We start from the raw sequence: 27,416 nt of genomic DNA, 5'->3' as shown, positions 1-27,416 counted from the left end.
AATTTAAAAACTTATTTTTGCCTATACATATGTAAAGATTCATATGTAGGGCTGGGGTTGTAGCTCAGTGGTAGTAGAGTGCTTGCCTTGCACATGTGAGGCACTAGGTTCGATCCTCAGCACCATATAAAAATAAACAAATAAAAATAAAGTTTTAAAAAAAGCCAATAACTCACTGACAAAAAATTGAAAAAAAATATTTATATGTAGGAAAGCTAGACTACCATCCACCATAAGACAATTATCAATAGCAGGATACAAATGGTACATTACAATGCCAAAAAACAGCTATTAGACTTTTACCCACATCATATTACTTAGGAATTAAAATGTAAATGCCTTTCAACATGGCAAAGACTTTTCAGTTTACCACATTTCCATGATTTTACACATTTATGTTTCTTTCCTGGACCTTGTGAATACCAGCATATCACCGTTGCATTAAACAAGTATGTCCTAACAATTTACACTACACTTTGAAATTAATTTCATTTGCTATTACTATAAAGGTGATTGCTAAATCCTATTTCCCTTGTAACTACTTGATCCTTACAGACCGATTCAAAAGTAACTTCATGAAGTAAAAGAATTTTCTTTAATCTTTAAAAATCTACAAAGAGGTTCCAGGCACACTCTAAGATTGGGTTCCCAAGAATCTCATAAAACTTTCCCTAAAATGTTAGAAGAAAATATGAGGAAAATTAAAAATTATAAGAGATATTTCAATCAGTGAACAATTATTTCTTTATAATGTAACCTATGTATATTGAATGCAAGTGGTTGGAAACACAGATTTCTTTTTTTAAAGCCCAAGACACAATACTGTTCCCTAAGGGTCATACAGACAATCTGGGGAGACAAGACTAAGAACAATGCAACATTTAGAGAAAAGTTGTATTTTGAACCTGGAATAAAGATTTCTACTATAATAGAAATTTAGAAAGGTTTTTATGCTTAACTTATGATGTATTTAACATCATGTTAACATGTACCTTTTATTAAAAACACTTTCATACAATTTTTTTGGAAATAGGTGCTTAACATCAAAATGTATAAACCATATTTTAAAGTACTAATTTATATCAATTCAGTCACCATTTATAGATGAAATGTACAAATGGATATTAAATTCTTCATGTTAAATATTACTCACTTTCTTATGAATTACAAAATTAAGAATCATCAAGAATTGCACTGATTGATCTTGCTTTAATACTTAATATTGATACTAAGATGTCAGCTCCTCAAAGTAAATCCAATCATAATAGTGTGCCACACATAAGGTAACAAAATAATTCCAGAAAAAGGATCATCATTACATTAAGACTATTTATCAGCCTGGAAATTAATGTCATTTCTACTAACCTGTTTTTTTTTTTAAATATACTTTTCCAATTCCACAATAGGCCAAGCAATCAAGTCCCTCATTGGGGTAGTGTTCAATAATCCTTTTAAACTGGTTTTAAGCTTCAGATAATTCCTTTAATAAAGGTGAGAACAATAATCACTTATGCAAGAAGAAAAATGTTAAAACAGACTTCACCTCAAAGTTGATTCCTTTCGTGTAATATTAAAAAAACTGCATATTAAAAAATTCTTATGGAAAAATTACACTGTCTGCATTTCATTTTCTTAGAAGTTATACAAATTTCCTATAGCTAATCAGATGAACATATGGAAACCCAGGAATTCAACAAATCCAACCTTGCCAAAAATATAAGACAGCCAACTATATAAACGTTTCTTTGTACACACAAAGTGATGGCCTATGCTGGCTAATACTATAAGATGTAAATTCATGATAAAAAAAACACACAAATACAAATACACACATGCACACACATTGTAATCTACATCCTACTAAGTACTGCTCTCTTAGACAAAAGCTATCTTAAAAATAGCCCCCCCTCAAAAAAAAAAGCCCTTTAGAGGCATTCCAAGAATGTCTGAAACAAGGGCTGGACTGTGGTCAACTCATGACTTCCTTAAGGGTCTATGCTGATGAAAATCTTTTAAATGCATAAATTCTACCATATTCATAGTTTTTTTTAAAAAATTGACTATTTTACAGTAAATCATGAGTATAACAAACTATTTCTTCAATTCCAATAAGGGAAAGCATGAAATTTATTATTCTGTGAAGATAGAATTAAAATCATGAAGTCCTGTTTCCATTGATATATTATAAAACAGAATTAGACAGGCATTAATAGAAGGCATTCCATCTGTCACATCAAGAACAAGGAAAATGAACCTCAGGCACTGTAGATTCTCAGAAGTGAGTAAAACATGAACGTCAAGGTTGATCTTAACTAGGTAGCAATTTAGAGTTGAACTTTCATTTCATCAGGTAAGTTTAGCATCCAAGTTGGCAGAAAGGATATGTTATAATACTTGAAATCATTCTAGAGAACCTCAAACAAGGTTATAACACTGAATAGCACAGGTAAGTAAGCATCCCAGGAAAGTAAAAGAAGAGCATGAGTAATGGGGACCACTAGAGCTCACACCTACATGCAGACAATATGTTATTATCTGAATCCTCCACTTAAGAATTAACCAAACACCAAACTACTCATCACCCAGAACTAAGAGCTATTAAGCATGGTCATGTTCACTTCAGTTTTCTAATAAAACAGCATAACACAAAGTTGAGATCTCCTTTCTAACTTCCTCAGGCCCATTCTCTCTTTTATCAATAAATGTTGTCATCTTAAATATGATAAACGGGTAGTCCATGATATTTTTTTCTCAGTTTTACAAAATGCAGAGATATCCATAAACAATATTTAATATTGTTCTATATGAAATGATACACGAGTGTTATCACAATGTTTGTGTTCTCCAATCTGCTCTTTTCCTTCAAATTTATGTTTTTGCAATTTGCCTACCATGATATATTAGATTCTTTATTTTTTATGTAAGTAAGATGTAGAATCCCAGTATTGCAAGCATTATTTTTTCTAATAGGAATACAAAGTTTTCTTTAAAAAAAAAGAAAAAAAAAAGCACAAACTATTTAAATTTAGCTATTTCAGCCTTTCAAGAAAGTACACAGAAGGAAATGAGCCAAAATGGAAAAAACAGTTTTTATATATCTTACAAAACCAATATCCTATTTTATTTGTTAGTTCTCTGTGTTACAATCTTACCTCAGGCTGTCCTATTCCAAGCAGAGAAATGGCAAATCCATATACTACTAATACATAGTTAATCATGGCCAGGTTCAATTGCTGTCAATAAAAAGGCTTTAGTTAAAAATCTAAACATAAATCTGCCAGTTTACATCACATTAACCTTCTAGCCACAACAGTGTAATAGCATCACTAAACAAGTGTAATAACATCATTCATCAGTATGATTGAATTAAAGATCAAATAGAATTAGAAAATATATTTTGCAAATACAAAACTGTTATATTCATATCAAGTATTTAAAACACAAAATCAGTGCTGGGGTTGTGGCTCAGCGGTAGAGTGCTCGCCTAGCATGAGCGAGGCCCTGGGTTCCATCCTCAGCACCGCATAAAATAAATAAATAAAATAAAGGTATTGTGTCCAACTACAACTAAAAAAAATTTTAAAAAAATAACACACAGAATCGATGTGTCAGTTGTTTAAGGCATAGTTCATAATAAATTAGAATAATTTTTAATTAAAATCATGTGCTTTTGCATGTGTTAGTAACAGATTAAGTAAGATATCTGCTCTTTCACAATCTTGCTTAAGCTACTCATTTATCTAGTTAATTCCTTCTTGCTGGATAAAAAAAAATGCAACCTAAAAGTTAGTCCAAATTTTTGCTTTATTAAAAGACTCCTTTTCATAAAAGGAAAGGCCAGAAGGTTCTGATAACCCAAACAATGGTCAAAAAGAGAACATAAGTATGGATCATACATTGAATGTAATCACAAACTCTGAATTGGGATCATCACCTGTGCCCTGCCCCACAACCTGGAGGAGATTCACCTGCTCCCAGCCCAGGTATAAGGTATATAACTTCGAGTTAAAGCCTTGATTTTTTCTAAATTCATCTGAAGTGCACTGGTATTGATAAACAAGCTATGATTTGGCAATTTTACCTTTATTTTTTGAGGATCTAAACCATTTAGCAACTCTGTAAAGGCCTGCGCAGCACTTCGGCAACGCTGCTCCAATAAGGCTGTGTAACCATCTTGAATTAAGCTTCTTAGCATTTTCATTATATTAGCAAAATCCTGCAAAAAGAAAAAAAAAGAAAAAGAAATTTTATTTCACTAGTGCAAATCTACAGCTTTTTTAGTTTAAAACTTACGATGTTAAGTTCACAATAACACTTTATAAATGATAATAAGTATTTAAATAAATACTCAAACTATGCTTTATTCATCATATTCCTTTCTCAGCACAGTACTGCCTCATTATCTTCATTCCTCTGCCACTGCCCATGAGAGGAAAGTTTGATTCATTTTATTCTATACAGTGCAAAGCTTTGCTTACTTTTTCAGTCTATACCAATAATATTTTGGAGTTTTAACAATGTAAGAAGAATACCAAACATCACTAAATAAGTAAATTGTCTGGGACTACAACAATTAGACACAGGACCTATGTACCCAAACAATCAGATTTTAACAACTGTCATCCTGTGCTGAAACAAACATTAATTTTATGCAAGAAATACATATTTCAATCGTTAAATACTCCTACTTCACATGTACTTAAATGTAACCAGAAAAAAATTATTGACAGAGTACAATATTAAATAAAAGGAAAAACATAAAAAATAAAAACAAAATTGACATAATATACTCAAATAAAGTGATAAACACTTTACAAGTTGAAAACATATGTACACAAACATTATACTGTGAATTCAGATTTTAGTTACATGGCAATAGCCTTAAGTTACAAAAGTTCCACAAAGATGACAGAGGTAAGACATTAAGATAAAGTCTCGTCATCCTTGCCATACATGTGTACACCATTCAGAGAACAGAAAATACTAATCTAAACAATATACTCCTCACTGTTCCTAACAATACAGACTCAAAAGGTAAACTGTAGAGTTTAGTCACAGATTAACAAAAGATTCCTGATGGTTTCTAGCCAATGAACCAAAATATAGGGCAACTTTCCCCCAAAATATGATGGAAAAGAACAATTCTCATATTAACCTGGTTATCCACTGTGGTGAGCCGTTTCTGTGAACTGTGGCCGCCATTACAAGATGGCGCTGGTTTCCCCTGTAGTCTGTGACAAACAACTCCTTATCAGAATGATTTGGCACGCTGTGACTTGGCACCCTATGAGAAAAGTCCACGTGGCAGTTGTGCATTGGGGCTTTATCTGCTTTATTAAGGCTGGGGCACACGGGAGTAGTAGTAGTGGCAGTAGTAGTAGCAGTAGTAGTAGTGGCAGTAGGAGTAGCAGTAGAAGTAGTAGTAGGAGTAGCAGTAGAAGCTAAAAGACATGTCAATACAAAGGCCTGAATAAACAGCTGAAAGAAGAAAAAGTATCAAGGACCTGAATAAACTGCTGAAAGAAGATTCCTGAGTTGCGTCTTCCTTGCGGGCAAGGGGTCGCGACAATCCACTATAGTAAAACACACATGAGAGCCACATTTATTTTAAGATATGAATTTGAGATTACAGAGCATGAAGTGCTGTCCTGTCAATCACTAGTTATTCGCCTTTTTTAAAAATATTTTTTAAAAATATTTTTAGTTGTCAATGGATCTTTATTTTATTTATTTATATGTGGTGCTGAGAATTGAACCTAGTGCCTCACACATGCTAGGCAAGCACTCTTCCATTGAGCTTCCACCCCATCCCAAATATGCTGTTTTAATCTCCTTTCTTATTCTAGGAACAGATCCACATAGCCTTGGAAATTATTTCCCTTAACATAACTTAACATAGGATATCTGTACTGTAAGTTTCATCAGAGCAGGTTGGACACTGTCAATGCCGACTCCCTCTGTCTGAAACATCTGGGAGGGGCCCAATAAAAACGTATTGAATGGGTTCACAAACAATTATCATAAATAATCTTTTTACCTTCACAGGCTTTTTTTTAAGTCCTTCAGGGTTTTTAGAGTCAGTAAAAATATAAAAACATATAATTAAAAAATCTCCAACTGTTAACAAATTCTAAAACTGCTTTTATTCAAATAATTAGAAATCTGTTTCAGTCCTTTGTAAGATGTTATATAGACTTAAATAATTAATTTAATTTTAAATGACACATAAATTTTGAAGCAATTATCCTATTCCATGATATAAATTTTCATCACTAAATAACAAAAAGAATTTACCAAGTTTATTGTTAAAGTAGGCATAATGAAACTGCATATGTTTAAATCTTTTTAAATTATCCAAATCTTTGAAAAATATTTAAAGTTAGTATTACTATTAAATCTTTGGCAAGAAATTCTACAGTTCTAACCACTGGTTAAATCTCTGGGTAACAATTTTTGAATTAGTATTTAAATTAATGATAGTCTGGTTTCTTAGCAAGCATATATTAATTCATGACCAGAGCTTTGCTATTTCTACTGGAAAAGCTTTTTCAATTACCTGGTGTGCAGCTCTGGAAGATTTAGAAAACTGTTTCTCCAAGATGTTTTTCAAATCAACTGGTAAAGTCAACTGTGAACTAAAACTTAAAGAGAAAAGCATGTTTTAAATCATCTTAAAATAAAACAGTCCTGTTTATATAAAGAAAAATATGGAGTAAATGGACAGTCACATGTGAGTTCCTAAATAGAAATATTACTAAGACACTGATTTCCCAAAATTACTCTCTAAATCCAATGTAATTTCAATAAAAAGTCCCTATAAAATTAGAGGAAAAAAAAATACCTGAATTTCTCTGATTCATTGTTTCGGGATTTTTGTTTTCCTTTATGTTTTGGAGGATGACCTGTGAATACAAAAGCATTTGTTCCTGAGATCCACACATAAAAACCCACAAGCCTGAGAGCGAAACAATAAAAACATATGTAAATTGGAATAAGAAAGCCAAAGAAGCAATACTATATGAGAGCATAATTACAAACAGGTAAGCCACAAAGGAAGGCAGGCACTGATGATGGTATTCTATGTATGATGTAAAATTATTACAAAGATAAATTATAATGGTGATAATAGTTATTTAGATTTGCAGCAGACACAGAGAGATATAGGCAAGGGCTCCTATTCTCAGGCATTTTACAATCAGATGGAAAGAAAGGACACATCGTTTTAGTAATGAAGATAAGAAAAGACTATGCCATTATTGACACATTAATTCCACAGCCAGTAACTTCTCTCCTAACTACAGAAGGAAGAAATCACCCACCTAAGGCAGAGTGGTTGGGGAAAGGGTTGGTGAGGATGCAGCCTTTCTTTGGCCTTAAGATGAATGATTTGGACAGACTGATTGGAACCCAAGAGTAGAGTTCATTTATAAATACTAAGTAAACCTGTACAACCTTAAGAGCTCTAGCAAGATAGAAGGCTAGAAAATGACTGCAAAGGCAGGCTGGTGTGAGTGTTCGCAAACCCTTTGCTTCAGATACCCATGAGTCATCAGGCTAGCCTTTATCACACTGGCAGGAATCAAGCCTCTGTGTAGCAGGGGAGTGAAACATTCAAAGCTACATGGAAGAGTGAGCATAGTGGAAGGACAGAGAATATGTGCTAGGTTTGTGGGGACAGCACAGAGCCGATCAAGGTCAATGAAATAAGAAGGGTGGAGCCCAAGCTGGCTTCAGTAGCCTCAGAAACGAAAGGTACAGGAGTCTTAGTGTGATTTCTGCTTTGTGAGGTTGGGCAAAACTATTTAACCCTAATCCTGGGATTTCAAGTTCTTTTACTGAACGTGGATACTGATGAGTAGATAGTATTTAAATAAGTTACTTAGATGTGTTGTCTGATAATAATGGCCTAAGAAATATTAACGAATTAAAAACTACCTTTCTAAAAAAAAAAAGCTTAATCCTCAAAGATTTTTCACATGGTGTTGGAATCACAATAGGTAAGACAGACACCTAAGTTCCCACTCACTGTAAGCACACTAATTGCTAACCAACTGCAAATGTTCAGGGGTTCAACATGTGGAATTAGACCCCAGAGAAGACAGAATGTAGGTAGTAAAATATAAAAATGGATAGAAACAAAGCCATTCAAAAGAAAACAAACGAGAGAAAGTATAGAGAGCAACAAGGTTTCACTAACTGGAGGCCAACAATCCACTTCAATAACCCTGAAAGGTACTCTATATGAAAGCTTGAGATAAACAACTATTGGGTATAACAACCTTTAGAATCATTTAAAAAAAAAGTCTATTTCCTTAAACTCTTGTTTTGAAAAACAGAGAAGCATGTAATCCCTGTGAGAAAGATTTTCCTCAAAATTAAAACTAAACAGGAATTAGCCTAAAGCATTCTTATGGGCTGAATGGGTTGCCCCAAGATTTGTTATGTTGGAAATCTAATCCCCAATGGTTTTAGGAGGTAGAACTTTGGGGAGGTGATTAGGTCATAAGGTAAAGACCTCCTACAGGAATTAGTGCCCTTATAAGAAGAGGCCCCAGGAGATGCCCCCATCCTTCTATCATGTGAGGCCACAGCAAAAAGTTAGCCATCTACTGTTGGGCACAGTAGTACACCCTGTAATCCTAGCAACTCTGGAGACTATAGCAGGAGGATCCCAAGTTCAATGTCAGCCTCAGCAACTTAGCAAGACCTTTTGTCAAAATAAAAAATAAAAAAGGCTGGGGATCGCTCTCAATAGTAAGTCCCTGGGTTCAATTCATATTATCCATAAAAAAGTCATCCATTAACCAGGAAAAGAGGCCTCACCAGATATCAAAACTGCTGGCACCACAATATTGGATTTCCCAGCCTACAGAAATGTGAGAATTGAATGTTTGTTGTTTAAAGCTACCCAGTTTATAGTATTTTTACTACAGTAGTTCCAAAGGACTAAAGTATCCATTCTTTTTTTTTTTTTTTTTGGTGCCAGGGACTGAACTCAGGGGTACTTAACCAGTGAGCCACATCCCCAACCCTTTTAAAGTTTTTTTTTAAATTTAGAGACAGCATCTCACCAAGTTGATTGCCTTGCTAAATTGCTTAGGCTGGCTTTGAACTTGCAATCCTCCTTCCTCAGCCTTCCAAGATGCTGAGATTACAGGTGTGCACCACCACACCTGACAACAGATATCCATTCTCAACAGGAGTTGAGTATTACCCCAAATACAGTGAAAAAATTAAGTTGTTGGGAGACGAAAAAGCCTAGTTCTTTTTATATATAAAGCACAGATGAACATATTGTATGTAAACAGACAAGCAGTACGTATGGTATTAAAATTTTCAGAGGGATATTAAAAAAAAATAAAGAAAGAAAGGCTCCTGAGATTAAGGAAAGGGAGATAATAATGAAAACTTTCAAAAACAAGAAACAAAGGTGGCCTAAAAGTGATTAAGGACAGATTAAGAAATGCTATGTGCTTAAGTGTTCCTTTCCATTCTTCTTATTGAAGTTCCAAAATTAAATGTATTAAGTAATGAAAAGACTGAGCATTGATTTCAAATACTCAATGTTTTCTTAACAATAAAAACTGCTATGTTTATGCTGAGTGTTTCCCAAAAGTCCACGTGCAAAGGCTTAGTCGCTAGGGTGGCAATATTAAGAAGTTCTGTAGAATCTTGAAGGAAGTTCGTTAAATCGCTGGAGAAATGCCTTTGAAGAGGAATGTGGGAGCCTGGTCTTGTCTTCTCTCTCTGCTTCCTGGCTCAGGATAGGAGCAGTTTGCTCCACCACATTTTCCCTGCCATTGCAATCCACTGCCTTACCAGCACTGAGCCAATACAGGCACCATATCTTCACATCTCCAGAACTATGAGCCAAAATATAATTCTCTTTACGTCACAGCTAGCGTTTGCCAAATATTTCATTATACTGATGGAAAGCTGACTTATACAGAAGCATTATAAATTAAAATGAGAACAAGAGCAAATATAAAAGAGGCTTGTACAAATTTTAGGGCATAAAGTTTAGGTAATACTACGACAACTCAGCAACAATTTATATAAGAAAAATAATCACTTGGTGGTGGTAAAAATTCAGGATGACAGTCACAATCATCTCCCTTCAAAGCATCATCTACCACTTGCCCATGAAAATAAAACTAGTGAGACTGTAAAAATAATATAGCCATTTCAGTTATACCAATCCTCAGCATTTATCCAAAAGAACTAAAGTCAACATACTATAGTGATCATGCATATCCATGTTTGTAGCAGCATAGTTCACAATAGTCAAAACTATGGAACCAGTCTACGTGGTCATCAATGGATGAACTGATCAAGAAAATGTGATACATACACACAATGGAGTTATACTCAACTATAATGAAGAACAAAATTATGCCATTTGCAGGAAAATGTATGGAACCTGAGCACATCATGTTAAGTGAAAGAAGCCAGACTGAGAAAGCCATGGGTCATATGTTCTCTCACACTTGGGAGCTAGAGAAAAAATAAAGAAAAAAAGAGGACCAGTCTCATGAAAATAGAAGAGAGACCAGCAGAGTAGTGGAGAGGGACCAGGGTGAAGGGAGAGGAAGTACTGGGGAATGAAATGGACCAAATTGTTATATGCATGTATGAGAATGTAACAATGGATTCCACTATGCTGTATAATTATAATGTAGTGTTAAAAAATAAGAATTCAATGGCCATGTAATAGAATTTGTATAGAATATGATAGAATTCACTCAAGCGCCTAAAATATGCATCTAGTTACTAAGCCTAAAAGTATAAGCAAGCATACAAAATGATAACTAGTGACCAGAGATCAAGACAAATGACAAATTTTTGAATGACAATTCTATCTCTGATGCCTAGAATGATGTCTCATGTGGCAGCTATTCAACAATGACTAAACTGAATATTACCACATTATTCCTGTGCTCTTCTCCCTAAATTAATACAGCCTCTTGGAGATTTTCAATATTACCAACAAAAGGACTTAACGGTACATTAAGAAAGTTTCTTTCAATGCCCATCACCCTCCCAATGACAAAACATCATAATCTTTTCTTTCCTCAAATCTTGAAGAGAAATATAATGTGACTTAGTGATAGCTGCTGAGTGTTGGAGATATATCACAGGTAGAGGAAAACTCAGACACATTTATCTGGGTCATCTGACCTCAGAGGCAGGCTAGAAGCCTTAGTGTGGTGCTCTGAAAAAAACCATCAGACCAAGATTGCTGCTGAGCACCTTGGCAGAGGTGGGGAAGGAGTGCCTCCTAGGCACCCCAGCTTAGCACAAGCTGGCTGGTGAGCTGCTACAGTGCCAGGTCACAAACAGATTACAAATCAGAAAAGTGAGAAAAAGACAAATCCAAAACACAGGGAGGGGCAGAAGTGACTTGGCCAACAGACCCCATTGTAACTCATTCCTGAAACTGGCTGGGTGACCTAAAAGGAGGGTATAAAAATGGACTAAATGGCAAAATTATATCTAGAAAAAATACTTTTAATATCTGTAAATATAGTCAGGCTTGACAGTACATTCCTATAATCCCAGCGACTCAGGAGGCCAAGGCAGGAGGAATCCAAGTTCAAAGCCAGCCTCAGCAACTTAGAAAGGCCCAAAATAAAAAAAAAATAAAAAGGCTGGGGATGTGCTTAACTCAGTGGGTAAGCATCTCTAGGTTCAATCCCTGGTTAAAAAAAAAAAAAAAGATATGTAAGTGTGATTCCAGAAGAAATTCTGTGACTTTAAATATATTATTTTTATGTAGTTGTATGAGGTATAATTGGTTGTAGTTATATGAGGAATAATTGCACTCGGGATGTGGTTCAGTGGTTAAGCACCCTTGGGTTCATTCCCTGGTACCAAAAACAAAACAAAACAAAATCTAAAAAAAGAATAATTTTCTTGATCTCAACAATTAAGAGTTTATACCACCAAAATAGTTGGTTTCCACTATCACCAACATGTTACTATTAATAGCTGAAATAATTTTAAGTTTTTAACTGAGCTTACCTTTAGATTCTGATTACCACCATTTGCCATCTTGTAGTTAGTTTTTTTGAGATCTCTTTCAGTCTCCACAGCCTGGCCAGGCTTTGCCAACTTTTTGCTTTAGGGGAGGGAGGTGATGTTTACCTATTAAATGTCAGATGGCGTACAGAACATAATCCCAGAGAAATATGTAGAATAATCTGTTCCCTAAGTAGACTAGAAGCAAGAAATACTTGTCCTGAAGGTTTGGGACTGACCTGTGCCTGAACCATATCTTCATTACAGGTATGCAAAGCCATCATTCATCTGCCAGTGTGTCTGCTATCTAATATGGTTCTACTCAAACCAAGCATCCAGGAAGTTCTATTATCTCATTTACTTTGCAAATAATGTATGATAATGAAACTATTTTTTAAAATAATTTTTAAAAACTTTTGCAGGGGCTAAGTAATTTTTTCCACCTGTGGCCCTTGAACCTTATGCTTCCATAGAAACAGACAGCAGCATAGTCTGTTTTAATCTTTAACCATAAATGATTTCCAAGAATCAGTGACACCACCCTCAATTCTTATTTCTTTCAACCAGTTTCCAGCATTTAAATTTATTCAAGCATGACTGAAAATCAAACATGTTGAAAATACTAACCTTCATTAAGCTGTGAAACTTTCTATTCTTAAGCAAAATATTTCAGTAAAATAAATCCAGTGATCACATTTGCTGTGAAGAGGGAGGATTGGGGCAATGACGCAAGACTGACTAAGGGCATCAAGCCTTAAAACTTGTTCTCTACCTCCAAGTCATTTTTTTCCGAAACCGGTTCACTGAGTTTTAAAAACTAATTTTTTATGAGCAATTTGAGATGTAGGAGCTAATCAAAACTATATTAACCACTTAAGCAGTGATATGGCCAACTGAAGACCCAAAGTTGAATTTCCAGGATCTTCTACTGGTCCAAGCACAATAAGTAAAATCATTGGTTCTAGATAGAAAGCATTACCCATTATTTTCTCCTTGTGAGCAAAAGGTCTTCAGCACTAAATAGCACTAAATAAACAGGACATAAGGAGTGAACCTGAAAGTTACATCACACTTTACAAATTTCAGGGATTAATAAATATATATGTCCTTAGAAGAAAAGGAAACTTTAAAATTTTCAAGAGAAATATTACACAGAGAGTTGGGTAGAGGACACATCAAGCAATTATGTTCACTAGACAAATCTGTATCTTACTTTTAAGGACCCTCAGAGCTTGGAAGGAACTGGATTAAGACAAAGGCAAACACACATGGGAAAGTTAGGTTAAGGTCAGCAGGGTCCTGGTGGACAGGGTATGTGTGATGCTCCAACTTTATTCATCACTGCTGCTGTGGGGTTGGGAAGGAGAAAGGGAGCCGCCAAATCTGCATTTCCCTCTTCTAACCTGTTAGACTGTGTGAGCATGTTGTTTCTATGTTGTTTAAACATTCTTTAAAGAAACAACAAAAGAGAAGGCTTTTCCTACTTCAAGCACACACAGCCCAAGAAGGCTTCATAGGCAAAATGATAGCCCCTCAAAATAAGGAAGACTTGAACATATAGATGTAAAAACTTATTGTCAAATTGATGTAGCCCTGACATGATATTTATATTCTGCCTTTCCCTTAACAAATGAATTTTCATTTGTCTGAACTAAATTAACTTAAATTTAAGTTCTATTATAAATGTTTATATTTATATAAAAATATGTACACAATGTGCTAATCTTCATGCTAGCTCAGTGACATTCTATACTCAGTTGTTTCTTATTGCAAGATATTTTTCTCTTTAAAACACATGGACAGGGCTGGGGTTGTGGCTCAGCAGTAGAGTGCTTGCCTCGCATGTGTGAGACCCTGGGTTCGATCCTCAGCACCACATACAAAAATAAACAAGTGAAATAAAGGTGTTGTGTTCAACTATAACTAAAAAGTAAATATTTTTTTAAAAACCCACATGGACAAACAGCCCAGCAATAAGAATTCATAATAAGAACTAGTTATTTCAGAACAAATATATAAGAAAGAAATGGCTTCTTAAAGCAAGATTTATATTCAGATTTTATAACCTGTTCATACTTTAGCTCGTGGCTTCCTGGGACTTTACCATCCAGTTTTTGCTGAATGACTTGCCAACATGATCCTGGCATACAGGGAAGTTCATCCATTCCCACAATGCCCATTATACTGCTTTTTGCTGTTGCAGTAAATAGGGGTTCATGAGAAGGCTGCTTTTTGTTTCCCCCATAAAAAATCTTAATGCTTACTTTTTGACTCACATGGGATGATTTTCTTTTGTCAGTTTCACTGCTACTATATTTATATTTCAGCCATAAGAATAAAATATAGCAGGTAGAGACCAAATCCATTAAATGGTGTCTACTCGCCTGATGTATTATCTACAATACAAATTTCTTTCTACTCAATTCTTAAAAGAACCCCAGTGCTTACATAATGCAAAACAAATAATTCACTATAGTATCAAATTTACTTATTCTTCAATTTGATCATTTCAGGCCAAACTTATAAGATCAATAAATTACAGAGATAAATTCCTTCACTTAGACCTTTTAAGTTTTTGAAAAAGGTAATTTGGATCTCCTGCATTTAAACTAATTTATTATAGCTAAATAAAAAATAATCACATGGCCCAAAAACTTGCATTTTCAACTGCAATAAAATCCAGTTGGCTTGACCATTTTGATAGTCATCTACCTGCAAGACTAGAGTTCAATGACCCAATCTTCATTCCCATTGGCATCCCTGAGCTTAGACAGAACACAGCACTTGTCATTCCAATGAATGACACACACATATAGACAAAACAACTTTACTATTCACATAAAATTAATAAATTCATGCAGTCCCATTAAATAAAAACTGTGGATATACTATTCCTGAATGCTTGCTTATAGACCTCTTGTAGAATCTTGTAAAATCAATAAGCCCCCTGTTACAGTATGATCTCCCAAACTGAAGAGATCAGCAAATTAAAAGTTATTTTGAATAATGACTTTCTACTAAGGTAGTCCTCTATTCTGAAATTTGCCAAAAAAGAGACAGATATTCTATGTATTTTCTAAACAGAGAAAAAAGAAAGAAAACGTTAATCTTTAAAAATATGTTATGGCAAGACTCTTTCTGTCTACCTCCTGATCTTTTGCTAGGACTCCAGTCTTATTCACCAAACTCCAGTTGCACTGTCTTTTCTGCTGCTTCAGCACAGAGCCTCTGGGCTTTTGCTCTTACCGTTTTCTCTGCCTAGAATGCTCTTGTTCCAGTCTTTGCATCTCCTCCCAGATCACAGGTCACTTCTATCTGAACCGCTTCTCTGACCTGCATCCCTCCCATTACTGTCCAGTTGATTTTAACTGTGACACTATATAGTATCTAAAGTCTGTTTAATTACCCCTTTATGTCTTCCTCACATTCTAAGGTATTTAATCCCAGACAGTAGAAATCTAGCCATTTTTTTTATTTACCACTATGAATATGGATGCTTGCCAATATGTGAAACTCACATCACACTGAATAATTTAATGAATAATTAAAATTGATCTATTAAGAGCATTTTTTTCTTTTATTTATTTATTTATTTATTAAGAGCATTTTGACTTAAGGACCACTTTCAGAAATAAACACATGGCTTCTTAAGATTGACATTCCCAGGAAGAATAGAAGTTCCTTGTATTAGACAAAGGGGAATAAGAGAATGGAGGGAGGGTGGAAATAGGAAAGACAGTAGTTGAATCAGACCTAATTTTCCTATGTTCATATATGAATACATAACCAGTGTAACTCCACATCATGTTCAACCACAAGAGTGAGAAGTTATATTCCATGTATGTATGATATGTCAAAGTACATTCTTCTGTCATGTATAACTAAAAAGAACAAATAAAAATTTAAAAATTGACATTCCCCATAATAAAAATTTACCTCGAAAAAGTCTGAGGTGAAGAATGAATTAGGTTCACATTCCTTCATTAAAAACAGATACTTAGTGCGCCATGCTCACAGATATGCATCAACCTGTGCCAGTTATTCAGGGAAGTTGCTAGACTTAATGACTGCTGAACTCTTAACAAGTTTATGAAAATTCAGCTACATAGAATTACCTTGAGGGCAGAATAGTCAAAACGTATTAATTATCTCAGTGCTGTCAGTTGTTTTCCATTGCTGGTAGATAAATGTTACATAAAATATGTGCTTTGAAAACTGTTATTCAATAAATTTTAAAACTATTATGTAATCAGCTCATAAATTATGGCAAATGGATACTGCTGGTTTGAATCGTATAGGCTAATTACACAAGGGAATTGACTATACAGACAAACATATTATGGTAGCCAGCCTTCAAGATTGCCCCAAATATCACTACCTCCTAGTAAAACTCTTTTGTGGTCCCCTTCTACATGGACCAGGGCTGTTATGTCTCAAACATGGACTATCGAAGAAAAGATAGTAATCAAGACTAGGTAATCCAATAAAATATGGCTTTCATCTTGGTCATAGCCTTCACTGCATATACTCTGGGGGAATCCTGATACTGTGTTGAATGGTCTTATAAAAAGGGCAAAAGATGAGAATTGGAGGCCTTCTGACAAGAGAGCAGGCAAGGAACTGGAGCCTCTGGCCAATGGTCACATCAATATGCCATCTTGGAAATAGAATTTCTAGCCTAGGCAATCATTCAGTTATCTCCAGGCCTTGCTGGTAGACAAACTGTAAGCTTACAAGATAGTCTAGACCAAAACCACTCAGCTAAGTCTCAGAAATTTCTGCTGACCCTCAGAAATTTTGTGAGGCAATAAATATTTGTTGTTTAAGCTGTCATGTCTTGGTATAATTTGTCATGCAGCAATAGATAACTATGACATTATCCTGAAACCCACTTGGCCCTGTTAACATCCTAGCCTTGTCTAAATGTGTCTAAAGGACACAAATAAGTATAAAAGAATCCCTTGGAATGAATATATAACTTTTACAAAGTAGGTTGGAATTTGTCATTGAAAAATTAATATATATAATTCTAGAAAATGAAAATTCATCTTTTGTGACAGAAGGCAGATTGCTGGTTCACTGGAGATGGGAGGTGAAGGACTAAAAAGGGTAACAGAAGACTTTTGAGAATAGTGACTATCTATGTTCATTACTTTGATTTGTGTTGATAATTACTATAGGTGAAAACATGTCAAATTTTCAAATTGTACACGTTAAATGTGTATACTGTGTCTTCCCATTATACATTGTTTTAGTCAGCTTTGTGTCACTGTAACCAAAAGATCTGACAAGAACAACTCAGAGCAGGGCGTAGGGGGCTGGGGTTGTGGCTCAGTGGTAGAGCACTCACCTAGCACATGTAAGACCCTGGGATCAATCCTCAGCACCACATAAAACATAAATATTAAAAACAAAGAGAGAGAGAGAGAGAGAGAGAGAGAGAGAGAGAGAGAGAGAACACAACTCAGAGGAGGAAAAGTTTATTTTGGCTCATGGTTTCAGAGATTTCAGTCCATAGTCAGTCAACTCCATTGCTCTGGGCCTGAGGCAGAACATCATGGCAGAAGACTGCAGCAGAGGAAAGCTGCTTGGTTCATGACAGAGGAAACACAGTAAGCTCTGCTCATCAAAACATAAACCCCTAAAGTTATGACCCCAGTGACCTATTTCCTTCAAACACATCTACCTGCCTACAGTTACAACCCTTAATCTACATCAGTGTATTAATCCACTATTAATTAGAGTTACACCTCTTATAACGTCATTGTTTCATTTCTGAACATTCTTGCATTGAGTCATATGTGCACTTTTGAGGAACACCCCATATCTCAACCATAACAACATCGACAAGGCAATTTTTGAAAAACTGATTATTGCTTCCATGATTTACCTAATTTTCAAATCATTGGGTCTGAATGATATTAGAATTTGTTAATTTGGCATATGGGAAATTAAGAGACTAATAGAGACTTATTCTATTCTCACATCATTGAAATAATCTCAGAAGTTACCGTAATTGTTTTGAAAACTTTGAACGAAAGAGTACTGGACACTCAAAGATTTTCTTCAAAACAATAAAAGTTGACTATACGAAGAATGTTAGGAAATATGAAGAAAAGATGAATTCACATTCATATGGAGTCTTGTAATACTTCGAGAAATGAACCCTTCAAAGAGAGAAGGTAATGATTTAAGTCTATGAAAGATTCTATGACACTCTACAGCCAAATCTACAAACTAGAGTCCTACTCAGCGTTTTCAGGATACTTCCCCCTTTAATATTTAAATCCTAAGGGATGAAATTTAAGTTGCATTTTCTACTCTAATCTCATAACTTTTCAATATAGATTTTTTAAATTATCAGATAAGGTAAGCAAATATGTAATTTTCTCATTTTAGAATCAAGGTTCTCATTTTCATTACATTAATTATTTACTACAAATATATTACTGCTTGCCTAATTAAATGTTACATATATACATAGATAAGCACATGGCTTTATGATAGATAGGAAGGAGGTTTATGATATTTTCATTTCTATGTTACAATTAACTTATGGTATTATCTAAAATAAACATCATTTCAAAACTGAGAAACAGGGTACTTTTATGTTACATCAAAATACAATTTCACTGATATACAGATGTTCCTCAATCTTAGATGATATGTCCTTATAAAATCATTATAAGCTGGAACTACAGTAGCTAAAAATGCATTTTATACACTTGAACTCCTAGCATCATAATTTAGCCTGGCTTACCCTAGACCTACTCAGAACACCTTTCATTAGTTTATAGTTAGGGAAAAATCAATGAACAAAGGGCCTATTTTATCATAAATTTCTGAATATCTCATGTGATTTATTGAATACCTGAACCAAACAATACTGGCAACAGGACACTCCCAAGTGTTGGTTAGCCTCATGATCCAGTGCCTGACCTGGAGCTGCAGATGGCTACCACTGCCTGGTGTCAAGAGAATGTTAGATCTCCCACATATCATTAGCCAAGGAGGTGATCAAAATTTTCCTATTTTTAAAAAACATGTCTTTTCTTATAAATTGGATGGTATTACTATTTAAATTATACTATTTATACTTGTAACTAAAATTTCATTGTAAGTAACTTGTTTACTTATAATAATAAAAATCAAGATGTTAATTTTCTGAAGCAATCCTATTTAGAATATTGCTAGCCCAGCCAGTTATCTGTCATATAAGGACCACTTTAAGATATCATCTTTCAGTCTGTGTTACCTCAGAAGAAATGATGACCCCTGTAAATGTGTCTATTGCCATTTTCTTGAGAGGTGAAGCAAACAATGAAAAAAGAAGAAATGTGAAAAGTATATTAATAGTATATTAATCAAAGAGAAGCTGGTGACAAAACAAATTCATTTTTTTTACAAATTTATGAAATATTAAAAGTATTATGAAAAGGACAAAATATAAGCACCTATTCATCATCCAGAAAAATTTCCAAATTTTCAATGTTGAAAGAAATAAAGTAAAAAGTGGCTAGGGAAGAATAGACTTGTTTTAGGTTAGACAGAGGAGAATAAAGTGAGGAGAAGGGATGTGGGTTTTCTGTAGAATAGAATTGAATTCTCTATAGAATAGAATTCTCTGTAGAATAAACATATTGTTCACAGAAAGAGTTGTGGACCTTTTAAAAAGTGAATTAAGGCACAGAAGTGCTGAAGATGGGGGACAGAAATATACAGTAAGGAATTCTCAGACTTCCAACCATATAATTAATATAGTAGGTGAGAATAATTCTATTGATTAGTTTGACAGGTACTAATACAATTTAAGTTCCTATTAATGCCCAAAATGTGGCTTGGATATGGAAAATGATAGATAATTTTTAAAATAATTTCTATTTGTTTTAATTATTTATATATGACAGTGTGTCCTTTGACACATCATGTATAATGAAATATAATTTCACATTCTTCTGGTTATACATGATGTAGAATCCCACCAATTATGTAATTTTATATGTACATAGGGTAATAATGATAGATGATTTTTTAATACAGTGTTTGCCATATTTAAAATGGTTAAGCTGTAGAATACAAATCAACCAAAGGGTAGGGTTGTTTTTTTTTTTTTAACTATTGAAATACAAAATTCTTTGACTGTATTATCTCAAATAATCCTGACATTCTATCTCACAGAACCTGCCCTCTAAACCAGCAAATTATAACCTTTCTTACTATCTAGCTTCTTAAACTGTGTTATATATATTCCTTAGGAGTTGGGACTAAGTCCTATACTTTTTACTCACTCTGTAGTATAAGTGGCCCTCCATAAATATCTATTTGTGAATTAATGAATAAAACAAATAGAAAAACAACAGGAAACGATTAATGATATTCATATCTTGCATATACAAAGAACCATAGAGTGGCAGAGAGGGAGGGAAGGAGGAGAAAAGTGCTGGGGAGTGATATTGGTCAAGTTATATTGTTTAATTGTGTGCACATACAAATATGTAATAACAAATATCTCCATCAATATGTACTACTATGATACACCAATAAAAAATGTGGAAAATATTTTTTAAATGACCAACCCACGTGTAAAGCATGAATGGTTTTCACAGATAAAATATTGAATGGGAAAAGTCAAAGCCAAAATGAACTATATGATTTCATTTGTATAAAGTACAAAGACAAGTAAACCAAAAATATACTATTTGAACTCAGAAATAAGTGTAGTAAATATTTTTTCTAAATATCAATTGACATTGTTTTTTGGGGAAAAAAAACTATGGAAAAACAGACCTTCATTCTCACAATTATTTAAAATTATTGACTTGAAAACACTATCTCTAATCTGATATACATATAAATCCAGAAGAGAAAAAGGCTTCATTGTATGAAGACAAGTTGTCATTCTGGGTGTAGGCAGCATACAGAGACATGTGTGAACAGGCACATTCCACATAATCTGCAGTGTCCTCAACCACTTTGCAAAACTGACTGTCAGACAACCAGCTGGAACAAAACACAATAGTCACTATTCCTCTTTCGTCAGTACTTAAGATGTTGAAATGTTTTTTGAAGAAAAATTACTTGCTGAACTTAAGTGTTCTTTACTCAAGACCTAAGCAGACCACGTTTTGAAGAATGAATACCAAAGGGAACATCTTGTCCAGGATGTGAGCCAACAAATTCCACCAGACACCTTAAGAAACAGTCTAAATGCAACCACACCTGCCACAGCATTCCCAGTAACAAAGAAGCTGGTCTTCCGACAGTAATACCAGTCCCTGCGTATAAATGTAAGACAGACCCACTCTTCTCTATCACTCTAAAATCCTAAGAGATAACATAGCCATGATATGTGTAGTTCTTGCCCTTCCATATGATTTCACAAGTTCTTGTATTTTGAACCACATAATTTACTTGTATGCTTTTCTAAGATTCCTTCCTCACCTTTTTTAAAAAAAAAATTTTTTTTGGAGCCGATTATATATGTTTTCCAATGTACTTCAAATGCTTCACTCTATAAATTTTGGCTCATTTTGCATTCCCAGAGATTACAGGTTTATGCTCCCTTCCCTTTTAATGCATCTTGAGTCTATGACTTTTCTAAGGACATATAACTTCATAACCTCAACTGTGGATTTGAGCTTGAAACTTTTCATTTGGGCTTGAAACCTTCATTTCTAATTATACATTGAGGACTTCAGACTATGTAATGATGCTCCTTGACATATGATGGGGTTAACTCCTGATAAACCCATCATAAGTCTACAGTATTACAAGCTACAACTGCACTTAACCTATTCAACCTCCTGCATATCATAGCTTAGCTACACAGTGCACCCTCATAATCATGCAGTTGACCAGGAGCCGTGGCTTAGTGTTGCAGCTCAGCATCATGAGACAGTATCATGTCACATACCATCCATAAGGAAAAAGAGCAAAATTCAAAATTTGAGTATGAATTCTACTGAATGTATATCACTTCTGCTCTATTCTAAAATAGAAGAATACTAAGTTGAACCATCTTAAGCCAGGGACCATCTGCATTAGGTTTGAGATATGCCTTCAGGCATAGGAATTTCACTTCAAAATGTTTTTTTCACAGAAAAAGAAAGAGACTAACCAAAATTTTGCTGTTTCAGCAGACAGTTGGTTGCCCAACAAAGATATTAAATTTAGTTATAATTTTAGCTTTTGTGGCTAAAACTCAATAATATACACAATCCTAGACCTTCTCGGCCAGCATTGCCTGGCCCTGCACCATTGATTGAGATCTGAGTGATAGTAACTACTCAGAAACTTGAGACCTTAGGTCAAGAGAAAAGAAATAATTGCTTTTCTTCCCATTCCTATACCTGGCTTTAATCCTAAAATATATCCAACATGTTTGGACTAGAATTATAAATCCTGCTGTTCTCTCTAAACATAGAGTGTCAGCTCCTGAACCACAAGCCCAGGTGAAAGGAAGACAAATAATGAATTTCCTTCCTTTCCAGCAAACAAACTGATGACTTCAGAAAAGTTATCTGAATTGAGCAGGACTCATGTCACAACCTTTTACAAAAGGAGCAATAATAAATAAATAAATGTGCTACACACAGTTAAATCACTTGCCTGAGCTTGCTATCTGAACGATGCTAGACCATTCCCTATGCTCCTCTGTCTTATTGTAGAGATTATTCTGTGGTGTTAGGTCACTGAGTGCCACCTCTATATCCAGTTCAAAAAAAAATAGGTTTAATGGTGCTGGTGTGTGGAAGGACTAAACTCTAATCTTCAAAAGTTGTTAATAAGTACCTTGCTGTAGCCTGATTACAAAGGAGACAGAGAGATGTCCGAGGAACAATTCTAGGCTCAGCAGCATAAATCCTGTAGAGGACTTCATTGTTGTTAGTCAGGAGTTGTGAACTCTGATCTTTCACACTCAAAGACAATACCTGTAATAACAAAAGGAATAGAAAATTCAATGACACTTTCGAATCAATGTTAAGAATGAATTTCGTATTCTAAACTATATTTCATTTTCATAATAGTTATCTATTTTCTTCCAGTATTAATAGAGAGCTCACTTATCAATGCAGGATATCTGACTGGTCTTCCATCATGCACATTCTACCTCTGCTTCATTCATTCAGTGATATTCAGCTAACAGCACTCACTTTAACTATAATTTGCCAACTTTATCAAGAGTGAGGTATACAATTGGATATTAGAGAAAGCTATATTTTGTTACTTTCCATATGTGTGTGTATGTGTGTGTATATATATATATATATATATGTATATAAATATATATATATATATATATCTTATACAACTCATATATTGAGTAAAGTAATTCAATAAAACAGGAAAGAGACATTTCCAACTATTCTGAAACTAAACATTCTATAAATGGTTCATGAACATGAAAGACTACTTATATTAATTCACCACATATAGTATCTGCCAAAACTCTGATCAAAGAGATGTGTTCCTATCAGATGTCTGCTAAAGAAAACATGAGATTCTAACAACATAATTTTTAAAATGATAGATTACCTTTTTTTTCAGAGCAGGAAGATTGTTACCAGTTATAAACCATTGGTGACTGCTATACTCTGTAAACTGGACTAATTTACATGAATTTTTCCCAGCCATTATTTGTGCATCTGAGACATCCAATAACTTCTCTGGAATTCTAATATAATCCCCTTCCTTTCCTTCAAACTTGTGCCCATTGATTTGCTGAGGATACCAGTGAAGAGCCAGTATTGACAAGTATGGGCAACTGTCAAGGATGGTTTTGCTTCTGCAAGAAAAAATAAATAAAAAAGATTCTGCTAAAATGGCGAGTATTTACAACCATATATCCACTTAAATGCATTACATTGGGATTCTGCTCTTTATACATAACAATGACATTACCAGCCCAGGAGCACTAGGTAAAATTTGCTTTCAGTTCCTTTATGGTTAACTGTTATGAACTTTTCCACAAAACTTTCCACATCCTCTTGACTAATCCTCCCTGTAACCTAAAACAAGGTTTTTTGTTGTTGTTGTTTTTGTTTTTTTAAAGCTGGTTAATGGATATCAAGATACAATCTATGGCTGTAAAATGTACTTTTTTGTGTTCGTCACATCAGTATTGGTGTAACAGGGTAAGAAAAGGGTATCCCCACTAAACTGAAGCACTGTTTGATTCAAGAACATCTTAAACCTTAGCTATATCAAGAGCCATGTTTCACCTAGAGGGTACCTCATGCCTTTCTAACCCATAAGAGCATTTGAACTAATATAACTATTTGGTAAGAAAAACGGCTCTGAAGAGTGGGCTTTATTCATTTAATAGTTCAGATTTGAAGATCTCCTAGGTATGATAAGATCCTGTGTGCAATGAAATTACTTTCAAACCTCAATATGTGTCGAAATCACTTGGAACTTGGCTTAAAATAGAGCTATCTAGTTTATACTCAGACTTACTAACTCAGAAATCTTACTCACAAGAGGGGGTTGGCAGTCCTAGGAATCTGGATTTGTAACCAGTCACCCAGAGAATCTGTTGCAACCTGTGAACTCATTATCATTGCAAACAATGAAGAAAAACAAAGATAAATCAGATCTGAAACATGCCTTAAAAATTATAGAGAACATCAGGTCATTAGTATAAGATTTATGCATTAAGTGTTTAAGTTACATGGACCACAACAGATGTAGAGTATATATAATTAGGCCATTGATCTAAATGATACCTTGCCAAGACACCCTAAGCTAGTAAATGAAGAGAATTTTAAATGAAAGATTTGAGAAACAAAAGGAAAGAGCAAAGGATAACTTTTTCCTCTAACTATATACCCTTCTCTAAAAAAACCCAAAACTTTTCCACAGCTTAAATGACCACAATTGAATCTGCACCTTCAATTATCTATACCTAACCCACCATTTATCCAGAGCTCTAGGTCCCAGTGTTCTATGAAAACACTTCAATTTCCATCGGCCACACATGCCTCCACACAACTTGTCAAAAATCCAATACAGTCTCCCCACTCAGCTTCCTAAATTATCATTGGGACTCCCCGCTTAATAGCTGCCACTACAGAACCCGTGACCAGGCCACAAAGCAACTAAGACCAATGAAGTCCACCCCCCATTGCTGCACAGACACATTTTAGGCTCCTCGACCTGTAATCTACTGAGAATCTGACCAGTCAACACTACCATAGATTCTTCTATCTTGGCAAACCGACATTATATCACAATAACTCTCCCCACCCTCGATAAAAACCAACCCTTCTTGGCACCTAACCTTTTATGTTGATGCCCTTCAAATGCACTCATCTTGGTCAATCCTATAAGCTACTTCATACCTAGACTTAAGTGTGGGGGGCATATTAATATGTTGATCAATTGTCAATGTTGAATGGCCCCTATACTAATTCACTGTGACCAACCTCAGTGGTCACAGTGAATTAACAATAAACAATCCATGACATTTGTTTTATTTGGTTTTCAGGTGATTGTTCTGAATTTCATCAGTTTTGACATTATCCTTGCTCAATTCCCACATCTTCTATTCTCAGCAGATGCTCTTGATATTGCTTAAGACAATATATAGATATGGATAATTATGGTTATCTTTGTCTTTGGAGTTACTTAAGCAAAACAAAATAATAGTGATCTCTCTCATTTTTTATGTTCCATTAATTTGAACATTCATCTTCACTCAACAGTTATCCCCTATGTAGTCTTCCCCTTGCTTCAATCCTTCCCTTCCTCCTACTGGAGATTGAACCCAGGGGAACTCTACCACTGAGTTACACCTTCATTCCTTTTAATTTCTTTTTATTTTTTAAGACAGGTCTCATGAAGTTGCCCAGGCTTGACTGGAACCTACCATCCTCCTACCTCAGCCTTACAAGTCTCTGGAATTACCACCTAGTTTTCCTATTTCTTGCTTTCCCTCTTCTTTAATTTCAACAACCTCTTCAACATGATGCTTCTAAAATACCAAATCTGATTCCTCCCCCACCCACCTCTCTCTCTCTCACACACACACACACACACACACACACACACACACAGAGAGAGAAACATTCTGTAGCTTAAGTGGGAACTTACTTTAAACAAATAAGCAATCCATGTCAGAGATTTCTGAAGACAGGATTAAAGACATATATCAAAGGTACTAAGAAGGAACTGGTAATCATTGGTCTCAGATAGACATCTAGGAGCAGTGGTAAAGAGAAGAAGCCTTCTGAAATGAGGCACCTGTGAAGTTATTGATACCTTGCTTATTTTTCAATAAAAACCTCAAACACTGGGACTCACCCTGCAAGGTTAAAGGAAGAGTACAGGGAAAAAGGTTGCTGGTTCTTTGTCTTAACCTTGTCACCCACTGGCACTCATGTGGAATGAAAGTCTGAACACCTAGGATCCATGAGGTTGGAAGGGAGTTGTTACAAAGCAGGACTGTGGGGTCAAGTAGCCCTGGAAGTGAGTCCATACTTCATCATAGACTGGTGACCAATGAAAAAATAAATAAATAGAAGGGAGGCCAGTACAATAGAGGATGAAAAATGGGAGGAGGGAAGCGGGGAGGTATACTGGGGATTAAAGTGGAGCAAATTATATTCCATGCATGTATGACTGTGTCAAAACGAACTGATTGTTATGGGTTACAATGAACTAACAAAAACATTTAAAAGAACTATATTAAAATATAGTGTGTGTGTGTGTGTGTGTGTGTGTGTGTATAAAACCTTTGGTGAGGATTAAGTTGAACCTTATATAAATTTCAATATTATAATATTCAATATTATAATCCACTCATATTCTTTAATGCAAAACTATGTCAAGACTAGAGCAGAGGTGTACAGTTAAGATCACTTATGTTATTATTTATATCTTGCTCTCCCTGATAAAAAGGCTACCACAAACCTTTTTATGTCTGTATTAACCATCTCTTTTAACTTTGCATGTCCTGGGACTTAAAAACTAACATTAAAAGTTTTAGGTATTCAACTGGAATTTTAGTTAACCTGCCAGAGTTCATAAAGGTATCTATAAATAAAGAGATGATTTAAATTATTATATGAGTTTTTAAATGTAGTCTTCAGAGTATCTCTAAATTTCAATGTAATAAACACTGATGACAGCATTCATTGAGAATAAATAATAAAATTGTTAAAAGGTTTACATAAACTTAGTCTTAAGCAGATGTCACTCATTAAATAATGGTTATTGTTGTTTTATTCTTTTCGGTCACATACAACACCAGGATACACCCTGACATAATCACAAAAGCATGGAACAGAACCTGCTCCAATTCAGTCCCCAGCACTCCCCACCTCTGCTCCCTCTACTCCACCTATTCTTTTTCAATCCATTTAGAGTTTACTTTTTTTTAATTAGCATCCTGTGAATAC

General features: G+C 34.7%; 1 long non-coding RNA gene across 1 annotated transcript; it reads right to left on the bottom strand.

Annotated features, from left to right (window-relative positions):
- Positions 1–3,189: 3,189 nt before the first annotated feature.
- On the bottom strand, positions 3,190–6,633 carry LOC144252914 (uncharacterized). The gene is made up of 3 exons (XR_013343079.1): positions 6,557–6,633; positions 4,082–4,216; positions 3,190–3,233 (listed from the first exon to the last, which is right to left on the bottom strand). It is a non-coding gene; the product is annotated as an uncharacterized LOC144252914 (long non-coding RNA).
- Between the last annotated feature and the right edge of the window lie 20,783 nt (positions 6,634–27,416).

Source organism: Urocitellus parryii, unplaced genomic scaffold (assembly GCF_045843805.1).
Source record: "Urocitellus parryii isolate mUroPar1 unplaced genomic scaffold, mUroPar1.hap1 Scaffold_67, whole genome shotgun sequence".
NCBI lineage: Eukaryota > Metazoa > Chordata > Mammalia > Rodentia > Sciuridae > Urocitellus > Urocitellus parryii.
Note: the sequence above shows the minus strand (reverse complement) of the source record. Positions and strands in the feature narration are given on the sequence as shown.